Genomic DNA, 11,137 nt, shown 5'->3' with positions numbered 1-11,137 from the left:
GTCGTCAACATATACTTGAACGAGAATTAAATCATCCTTCACTTTCTTGACAAAGAGAGTTTGATCAACAATGCCTCTCTTGTATCCATTCTTCACTAAATGATCAGCCAGTGTGGCATACCAAGCCCGAGGAGCTTGGTGAAGACCATAAAGTGCTTTGCCAAGTCAGTAAACGTGGTCAGGATAATTTGGGTCTTCAAAACCTGGTGGTTGGCTCACATAAATTTCTACTTTTACTTTCTCGTACAAGAAAGCAGTCTTCACATCCATCTGATATACTTTGAAATTCATGTACGAGGCATAGGCCAAAAAGATACGAATTGCTTCCAATTTGGCCACCGGTACATAAACTTCATCGTAATCAAGTCCTTCTCGTTGCCAAAAACCTTGCACAACTAACCGGGCTTTATTTCTAATAATCACTCCCTTGTCGTCTTTCTTATTACGGAACACCCATTTTGTTCCGATCGGCTTCTTGTGATCTGGTTTCCTCACTAGCCTCCAAACGTTCAGCTTCTTGAACTGCAACAGCTCTTCTTGCATTGCTTCAACCCAAGAGTTCTCCTTCAACGCAACTTTGTAGTCCTTGGGCTCTACCTGTGAAATAAAACAAGCAAAAAGACATCTGTTAATGTTACCAGAGGTGCTGCGTGTTTGGATGCCAGCGGTCGGATCTCCAATGATGTTCTCAGTCGGATGTCGGCGATAAATTGGTAACTGTGGAATTTGTTCGACACTCTCGACTGGTGTTGCCTCAAGCTCAATGGTCAAGCTCTCTATGGAATGAAAGACTGCGGTCACATCCACAACAGCATTTGGTTGGGGATCGCATGCATCTTCTTCTTGATCAACCAAATGTTCTTGAGCGATGGCGCCTTCCCATAGGTTGTCATAGAATGGAACAACAACAGTTGGAACATAAGTTGTGTTGGTGTTATTAGAAGTTTCATTCTGAAGGTATTCCACCTGCCCACATGATACATCAGTCTCCATTGCAGGACCTTGATTGTCTTCTTCTGAGGGAGGTGTAGGGACAGATTCCACCACACTTATTTCTGCAGGAGGCAGATCTGCTTGATCGACTTGAACATTTTGGTTGTTGTCAGCTGACATGTGTGAGTTAGAATCTGAATCAATCATGTCATCAACAGCTTGCACTTCAGTGGTGTCGGCAGAGGGCTGCTTATCACCAATCAAGACTTGGTGGTTAGCCATTGGTTGTACATTCAGTATGGATGCAGCAGAAGCTATGTCAACATGTCCAAGATCTTTCAACACAGCATGCATCAGGATAGACTGATCATTATCTGGTTGAGCAAGCGGAGAAGCAACAGGTGAAACCATTGGTACGGCTGGTGTCATATACATTCCACGAAACTGCTTGAACAGTCCTTCATAATCAAACATCCACTCTGGACCACTGTGTGCATCAGTAGGGTTTAACTCTTGCCAATCAATGTTGAAGGATTCCAAGATTACTCTTGATTTCTTGTTGTACACACGATAAGCACTTTTGTCAGCAGAATAACCAACAAAGTAGCACTCATCCGCCTTTTCAGTAAACTTGGAAGTCGTTCCAACATTCGTTTAGAGAATGGTACAGGGACATCCAAACGTTCTAAAGAAGTTTACCCTTGGCGTCGATCCATAGAAGACTTCATAAGGAGTTTTGTTCAGTTTTTTGTTCAGCAGCACACGATTTTGGGTAAAGCAGGCGGCGTTGATGGCTTTTCCCCAGAAAATCAATGGTAGTTTTGAATATGAGAGCATTGTTCTAGCGGCTTCCACCAAAGTACGGTTTTTTCTCTCAGCCACCCCATTTTGCTCGGGAGTGTAAGGTGCGCTGAGTTGATGAACAATTCCCTTGTTTTGACAGAACTCATTCACCACCTTATTGCAAAATTTTGTGCCGTTTTCACTTCTGATACATTTCACCTTCTTATCAGTTTGATTCTCAACCAACACAATAAACCTGAGCAGAAAATGTGACGTCTCGTCCTTGTGCCCTAACAAAAATGTCCAACTGAAACGAGAAAAGTCATCAGTAATAACCAGACAATAGGCTTTTCGACCTATTTCCATAGGTTGAATTGGACCAAAAAGATCCCATGTGCAACAACTGAAGAGTGGAATTGATGGAATTGACAAGCTTGGGCCTATGAGGGAGTTTGTGCTGTTTGCATTTAGAGCAAGATAAACATTTTTCAGCACAGTGAAATGATTTTATTGGTAAACCCCTCACATGGTCACCTCTAACCAACTTGTTCAAGTTCTTAAAGTTGACGTGACCCAACCGTCGATGCCATAAAGATGAATCGTTCTACGAGGCCTTGGACATCAAGCAGGAAGCAGACCGCATGGAATAATTGCTTCTCATGTCCAAAATGTAGGCATCGTTGTGCCTCGGAGTACGCATCATAATCCATTCTTCAGGGACTTTAAAACCTGGTTTCAGAATGAGACATTCATTTTCAGTAAATAGGGTTGAAAATTTCTTATGACAGATCTGAGAGACGCTTAGCAGGTTGTGGTTGAGCTGTTCTGCCAGATTGATTTCATCAAATGTCAATGTGCCATTCGAGACCTTCCCTTGTTTCGTTATCTCTCCTCCAATATCACCGGCAAAGGAAACATGACCACCGTTGAATGGTTTGATGTCGAACAACAGCGATTCGTCTCCTGTCATGTGTCGGGTGCAGCCACTGTCCAAGTACCAAATGCTGTTGACAGGCCGTCTAGGCTGACCTTACACACGAAGAACCAGTCAGTGGAGGGTTTCCCGAGACACTCTTGTCTCGGGAAGGTTAAACATAAAATCACCCAGTTTAATTTTATGATTTCTGAAAATGTAATCCTTTGGTGAATCAGAATCTGAAGAACAATCCCTCGAGGAACTTGAATTAAGATTTCCTCGGTTTTTGATAAGTTTTCTGGATTGCCTTCATTTTGGTTTAGGCTTAACCACAAAATCTTCTTGATCAGCCTTTGAGAAAACCTTTGAAGGACTCTTGGGCTTTTCAGCTTCAGAACCCTTAGCTAACCGCCTTCTTTCTCTTTGGGTTAGCCAAAATGGTTTCTTGGGTTTTTCGGTTCTCCTAGATCTCAAATTTGTCTCACTGGCTGAAGAGTAAGTTTGGTGAGACATTTTCTTGGTATGAGCATTATCCCCAGGAAATGTCTTACCAAACTTACTGTTGACGTCTCTTTGTTGTTTGTGCCAGTTCTTGCAATGTCTTGCAAGATGAGACGGATTTCCACAAATAAAGCAACATTTTCTTTGGTTCCATTTATAGACATCTTGCTCGCTGAGATATGAGGGATGAGGTGATGTTGTTTGGTTAACATGTTGGTGACATCTATCTGACTTATAATTGAAAGCATTTGAATTATGAGATGCAAAATGATTTGATTGCGTAGGTTTCTGTCGAGAGTAATAAAAGGTACTATCACACTGATCATAAAATTGAGAACTATTATCATAATTTAAATTTTGAGAAAATGAAGTTTTCTTGGGTGGCACATATTTACATGAAGTGCTCGGTTTTTCATTTTCAAAGCTAACTTTCTCTTTTATTAAGTTCTCAATTTTATTATCAATTGATGAGCAGCTTTGACCAGTCTGTCTATTAACCTTGACTTTGACAGTTTCATCAAATATAGTTTCACACTCTGAATCAGAAGAGGAACATTCACTTTCATTGCAAACATTTATACAACTATCACCACTTGATGATTCACAAAATACACCATTTGATCTAGACATTAAACTTCCTATCAATGATTCACACACTTTGTTACAAATAGGATTGTTAATGGTTTTTGTTAGATCCACACAGGATTCAAAATGTGGTTCTAACTCTCTGTTTGATTTACAATCCTTATTAACCATTCCACCACTTACATCACCTGCTACACAAGATATGTTGACGTTAGAATTATCAGATGACGAATTTTGAGCTGTTGATGGAGAGGCGGCTGGAACGAATTTCACTGGTTTTAGTATTTTACCAATACCATATGCCATCTCTTCATCAGAAGAATAGCTAAAATGGGGTAGGCGAGTGTAATTATCATTCAATGGTGGGGGCACCGCTGAGTAATCACATCCTAGTCCCGTTTTAACTTTAGTACTTCTCTGAGCTTTGATAAGATCATCCAATTGTTCAGATGATGCCTCAAATCTTTTAATTTGTTTTTCTTTTTCCCGTTTATCAGAAAGATCAAGTTTCAACTTTTCAATTTCATCTTTTAATTTATTTACAATGTCTTTGTAATAGATGACATTGTGCTCTCCTTGAAAGATTTTAAGTTTAAGATTTGCAACATCATCGTGATGTGTTTTAATCTTTTCAACATATATCTTGTCAGCCTTTACATATTCAGCATTTAACTGACGGAGTTTTGCATTTTCTTTCAAAACTTCATCCTGAAGATATCTATAATATGTAACTTTATTTACGCAAGCTTCAGTGCATAGATTTCTTTTTACCTCGTCTGATGGTGACGCATCAGAACTTGCAGCAGCCGATGAGGAAGCTTCATTGTCTGCGATAGCCATACCTGCCATGTTAAGTGGATTATGCAGCTCTTGGAATTGATCATCCCAATCCACACCAACTTGGACCTCCGATTGGAAGACAAGGGCTTTTGAGTTTGAGCTTGAGTTGCCCTTGTGTGGATGACCTCCAATTCTTTGTGAAAAGCTGCTTTGTTTCTGCATCTCATGCCTTTTTCCTGCAGCCTTGCCATTCTCCTCTTCTGTCACCTCAGTCACACGAATATCATTGGCAGGTTTTGAAGGATTCGTGCATTCTCGGGAAAAGTGACCCATCTCACCATAGTTGTAGCAACGCAGCTTTGACTTGTCAAACCCGATCCTTTTCCTGTCTGAATCATTAAAGCTACCCTTCCCGTACGTTTTCATGAAGTTAGTAGCCCTTTGCACCGCCATTGCCATATGATATTTGATATCCATTTTCTCAAGATCTTTCTGATTGATATCCCTCAAGTCTCTAGCTTCAAACTGAGGTGGCAATAGATTTCCTTTCATCAACTCTTCATGGCTTGAAAGAAAAGCATGAACTATTGCGATGTTGGAGTCATTTAGCATAGGTAATGCTTCACAGAAACTTGAAGGCTTGCTTGGTTGAGGTTTTGAAGATGATGAAATCCCTTAAGCTTTTAGGGCTTGGGCAACTGCACTGTCGACCGCCTTTTGGAATGAGCTTGTATTTAAAGAATCTTATTGATTTGTTGTTGAGATGAATGCTGTTGGTTGTGAAGGAACACATGAGGAGTACTTGGGAGTGGTCACGGGATACATGTTCGGTTGAGCTATGCTTATAAAAGCAGTTTGCATCGAGGTGGCAGTACTCACTCCAGCTTGATTCAGTGAACTGAGATGATTGTTCATTCTCATCTGCTCATCCATTTCAAATGACTTGATAGTGGATATCAAGTCAGTGTTTTTCATCATGTTTAGATTGGTAGTTCTCTTGATCGTGACCGTATTGGTACTCCAGCTGTATGGCAAAGAGTTCATCAACTTGTGGTTAATCTCGGCATTTGCAATGTTGACATTTGCAGCCCTAATTCTTACCATCAACTTCTCAAATATTTTTACCAACTCCAAAACAGCTTCTCCTTGACGATGATTAAACATGTTGAACTCTTCTTTTAACAGGGCCTTTTTGTTTTCTCTGATTTCGGCATTGCCCTCAACCTTTTCAACAAGTGCTTCCCACAGACCCTTGGCACTTGTGTGTTCACGAAGAGTTTCAGAGATTTCGTTTGAAAGACAAACGGTCAGTATTAGATAGGCCTTCTTGTCTTGAGCCAACAGGTCCCAGTCTGCTTGATCATAGTTTTCTGGAGCCTTAAGTTGTTCCCCAGCATCAGTGCGAGTTACTGGAACATGAGGACCTTGTTCAAAGCATCTCAACAAGTCAGTCTCAGTCAAAGAGATATAATTCATAAATCTCCATTTGAAAAATCTGCAAAGTTATCGTCTTAGGTCATATATTTTGGAGGCTTTGTGGGGGTTCCTACTTGGTTTTCCAACAGCAAATAACCCTTCAATAGTTCTGAATCAGTGCTAGCCATGGTCTAGGTAGTTACAAGCCTTCAACAAAACTTAATCTTCAAAACAGTCAACTTTTTCGCACAAACAACTTCAAGCGAAGCGAAAGGATCCTAAGCGAAGTGAAAGGATCCTAAGCGAAGCGAAAGAATTTATCTTTCTGAAAGCAAATCTTCCTTAGGATCTGTTTCACCCACTTTGTCAGTACAAGTACGAGGTTTGGTACAATGCTTGAGCGAAGCGAAATTATAACTTATCAAACCAACAAACTTGAAACCCGTAAACACCACACTTAAAACTTAAAACTTCCACCAAGAACACTTTCTAAGACATTTTATGAAATTTTTGCCAATTCTTTTTGTATTTTTGATATTTTTCTTGTCAATAACACTTGAACACTTATTTCTTCTTTTCAAGATCAAAACCCAAGGTTGTGATCCAAAAACCTTCAACTAGTGAGCCGAAGCTCTGATACCAATTGTAGGTCCCGATCCGGGTGGATCTAACAACGTCTTTGGATCAACCTTACTTAGTGCTAGCGGAAATCACACTAAGCAACCAAGAGGTCTCGGATCTTGAGTTTATTTTCGGTTAGTGAAAGGTTAGTGAGAGAGAGATAGCCGAGAGAGATGAGAAGAGAAAGAACGATAGAGTTTTTGTCAAAAGGTTTTCTATTGAATAATCAACCCCTTACTTCTCATGGCATGCTTCCTATTTATAGGGAAGCATGCATGAGAAGTAAAACAAATTTAATGCCCAATGGGCTTCTTTACAATGGACCGTGGCCCAACTACATACAAAATGACCTATCGGTCTAAATACATAACTGAATCAATATAAAAGACTAAATATACAAAACGGGGCCTAACAATTTCTTATGGACTTGCATGAATAGAGCTTTGACGAATGGAAATTCTGAGATGTAATCCATCGGTTTATTTAAGTCAATTATACTATTTTTCTAGCATTGAACAAAGTATGAATTGTTGTATCTGTCACATGAACTACAATTTTTGTAAATCTTTAATAACATTTTCCCATAAGCAATTATGTGTCATAATCTTTATTTCTTCTAATAATCCAGTTTAAGTGTTTCTTTTTTACTATAAATGCCATTTTTGATATACCACTTCGAAACAAAAGCGTAATTAAATTGTAAAGAAATAGTATTTGTGATTTTTTCCAGTCCAAAAATTTCTTCTCTAGTCCTCATTAATGGCGGACCCAAAATATTTTTTTTCAAATGGATCGTTGTTACAATTTCATGAGATCGGTCAGGATTTAACACATATAATACTAGGGTTTTTGTTTTTCTATAGGGTAAGGCCAAACCCGTCCACTACACTTAGGTCCGCCAACAGTTCTCGTTACATCTAATTAAAAAGGTTAGTAAAATTAGATTCGTCGTAAAAAATGCCCTAAAACGCAATCTCTTAGTTTGAAAGAGAGATGCAACATGTATATCAAGTCATAACGATGGACTAAATCTATAAAAAATTTTGATAGTGGATCAAATATGTTACTTTACCCCATTTAACCATGGGAATAAATATTACTCTCTTTTCCAATTCGATCTTTAATTAGGGTTTCAAGTTTCAATGGCAGATGCTGTTCATGACGTTGTGGTTGAGCAGATACTGATCGAATAAGACGTGAAGGATTTGATCCGTTGCAAGAGCGTTTGTCATGGTATTCTTTAATCACAAGTTCTGGTTTCATTAAAAGTCATCTGACCCGTAGTTGTAACAAAGATCGCCACAGCAATAATCTTGGCAGTAGGATAATTACTTCATTGACATGTTGTGGTAGCTCCAATTTTCATCATTGTCTTGTTGGTTCTTCCAATGGCATCTACTCTAGAGATAGTTGTAAAGTTGTAGTAGGCAATCCGTTGAGCCGAGAGGCAAGACAATGCAGACTTCCTTATTGGATAGGTAGATCATTATGTTGGGGTTTTGGTTATGATTCATCCACAGATGATTACGAGGTCATCGTAGGGGGCCAGGAGGGCGCTTATAAAACATGATTTCAAGTGTGGAGTTTGAAATCAAATGCTTGGAGAGTTATCGGAGAAGTGAAATACACACTTAGTACTTGGGTTGGTATCTTATGCAATGGTGCACTTCACTGGATTATGAACGATAATAAAAACAATAAGAAATTAATTATTTGTTATGATTTAGCTAAAGAAGAATTTAGAGAAATCCCATAACCCGATGATGCAAGATATAGAAAGTGTATGGACTATTCTTATAGGCGTCTGTCAGTTATGAAAGAATGTTTGTGCGTATTTGGCGGATCTAAATGTTCCGATGCATGGTTAATGAAAAAGTACAATGTACAACAGTCATGGGAAATGTTACCACGTGATCATGGTCATATTAATAATCATAATCGTGATACTGTACACTGCTTGAGCTTACCCAAGGATGAAGGTTTCTTCAAACAAAATGAATCATGGTTTTCCGATGCTTCGGATTATCGTCTCAAGATTGATAATTATGACTACCTTATGTTTGTGCAGAGCCTTGTATCTCCCTATGTCAGGTTGGTATGAATCTATCTTCCTGCAGTTTCTAGTATATTATCTTAACAGTGATCTTTTCACTTGTTCCATAATATATTGACATTCACTTGCAATTTTTTTTTTCAGTTAATGAGGGAGGATTGAAATCCAAGAGGACCATTTTGATGCTGTCAACATTTTTTACTGATTATTTAGTTTATTTTTTTAACTTTCTAGTAATTGTCTTGATGGAATCAGTATTGTTTAATAGTTTTAAATAATTAGTTCTTAGTTTTCACCACTTTCAGTTTATGATAATTTATCGATGCTTATTAAATTTTACATGGAGCAACTTTTTTTTTTCCTGAACAACAAAATTTTCTACCTTTACCTTGCATATGTAAGGACTTGAACTCGCAACCTCACATTTGCGAGGGGGGACACCAGACCAATAGTTCATGCAACACCTTAATCGCCTTTATCAATATGATCGTCTATAAAGTTGCTATGCATATTGCACTTCTAATTTGTTTAAGCTTTATTCTTAGTGTGTATTGTGTTATTCTTGTTTGTATTGTGTTATGAAACCTGTTTAAAATGAAGTTTCACTAATTTTCTAGTGTTAAGTTACGGAGTTTATGTATGTTGATAGTAATTAAGGCTTATAATTTATAACTTTAGGGTTTGTCAGTCAGCTTTAAGGTCTTTCAAAACTGATTATATTTATTTATGTCTAAAAATTAGAACTATTGGTTGGCCCCATGAACCTTAGGTTCGTAGTTTGCTTCATCATTCTATTACACAACTTGGGGATCTCTATTATATTTTTATTTTTAACAACTCACAAACTCTCTAAAACTACCTCAATTATATCTTTTTTTCATTACCACGGGACTTGAACCCATGTCCTCTTAGAAAGGAAAATTTTATCCAACTTCTTAGTATCGCTAGGCCAAAGGCCTTTTGGTTGGCCATCTCTACGTGTATAGAAAGATAAAGTGTGAGCAAATGAATGCAAATTTTTGAATTGGGTTTAATTAATTACAAGTCATTGAATTTTGAGGTTTTATGCTGCTATTGGGTCTCTTTACAGAGCTGATGACTTTACCTTTAATTTGTAAGATTGATCCAGACATCTTGAATCAGTTTTCTAACATGAGATTGATCCAGATAAACTCTAATAATTTGTGAACCTCAAGTTAAATTTTACTCATATTCAAGAATTGAGGTGATTTATTCTTGATCATGCCTATTGCCTAATCGTCTCTACATATTCAACTATACTTTATTCTTCTGGTTTTCTGCCATCCGTTTATACAACAGCGAGCGCCCGATCCAACATCTAAAGATGGTTAGTGTCACACCACTAAAGGGACGGGCGTGAGGTGAGCTTGACATCGAACACAATATACGCAACAAAAATTAAAACCAAACTTTTGTTTCATATATAACTTGTTTAACATTTCACACAAAAACCAACTATTGTTTCACAAAATTATCCGACTGCAAGGATTAGGTGTCTAAAAGTGTATGCTCACTCTAATGGACTATCCTTAAGCCCACAAACCCAATCCTTTCCATCCTTATGACCACCTGTGGAGAATCTTTGAAAAGAATACACTAGCAAAAATGTATAAGTGTTCATGATATTCAAATATTTGATATTGGTTAATGAAAGCCGAACCCCATTATATAGGGGAAGAAATACAAAGAGATAATTACAAATAATATCAAATCTCTAAAAATCTTCTAAAGATGTATTTTATATCAAATATAATCCTAATATAAATATATCCTTTAATAGTCCCCCATAGTTTGAGCGTGTTGGGGACGAACACTCAAACTATTACGAAATTCATGGAACAACTATCGAGACAAACCCTTTGTGAAGATATCTGCATACTGAATTGAAGACGGAACATGAAGAACCCGAACATGTCCAAGCCGGACTTTTTCCCGAACAAAGTGAATATCTATTACCACATGCTTTGTGCGTTGATGATGAACAGGATTGTGGGACAGATAAACAGCAAAGACATTATTGCAATACACAATAGTTGCTTTCCGTAAAGGCACATTAAGTTCCACCAGTAAATTACGTAACCATGTTGTTTCATTAACAGCATTAGCAACTCCCTTGTATTTCGCCTCGGCACTCAAATGAAAGACTGTCGGTTGACGTTTGGATGACCATGAAAGCAAATTATGGCCCATAAACACACAATAACCTGACGTAGAACGTCTAGTATCAGGACACCCACCCCAATCAACATCTGAATAAGCCGTAAGAGAATCAGTAATAGTCGGTACAAGACGAATACCATAGTCAATCGTGCTACTAAGATAACGAAGAATTCTCTTCATAAAAGCGAAGTGAGAATCCCGTGGAGCATGCATGAATAGACAGACTTGTTGTACGGCATATGTGATATCGGGACGAGTGAATGTTAGATATTGAAGAGCGCCGGCCAAAGTACAATAGACAGTTCCATCTGAAAGTAGCTCTCCAGTCGTGGCACTCAACTTAGCAGACGTGTCGACCGGCGTGGCAC

The 11,137-nt window shown here is 38.3% G+C and overlaps 1 pseudogene; it reads left to right on the top strand.

The window, feature by feature from the left end:
• Nucleotides 1-7,677: 7,677 nt before the first annotated feature.
• Nucleotides 7,678-8,736, top strand: LOC143555033 (F-box/kelch-repeat protein At3g06240-like; annotated as a pseudogene).
• The last annotated feature ends 2,401 nt before the right edge of the window (nt 8,737-11,137 follow it).

The sequence above is a fragment of the Bidens hawaiensis genome, unplaced genomic scaffold, assembly GCF_021521415.1.
Source record: "Bidens hawaiensis isolate Kalapana, Puna unplaced genomic scaffold, B.hawaiensis_p1.1 tig00017943_1, whole genome shotgun sequence".
NCBI lineage: Eukaryota > Viridiplantae > Streptophyta > Magnoliopsida > Asterales > Asteraceae > Bidens > Bidens hawaiensis.
This window is presented reverse-complemented; position numbering and strand designations above follow the sequence as displayed.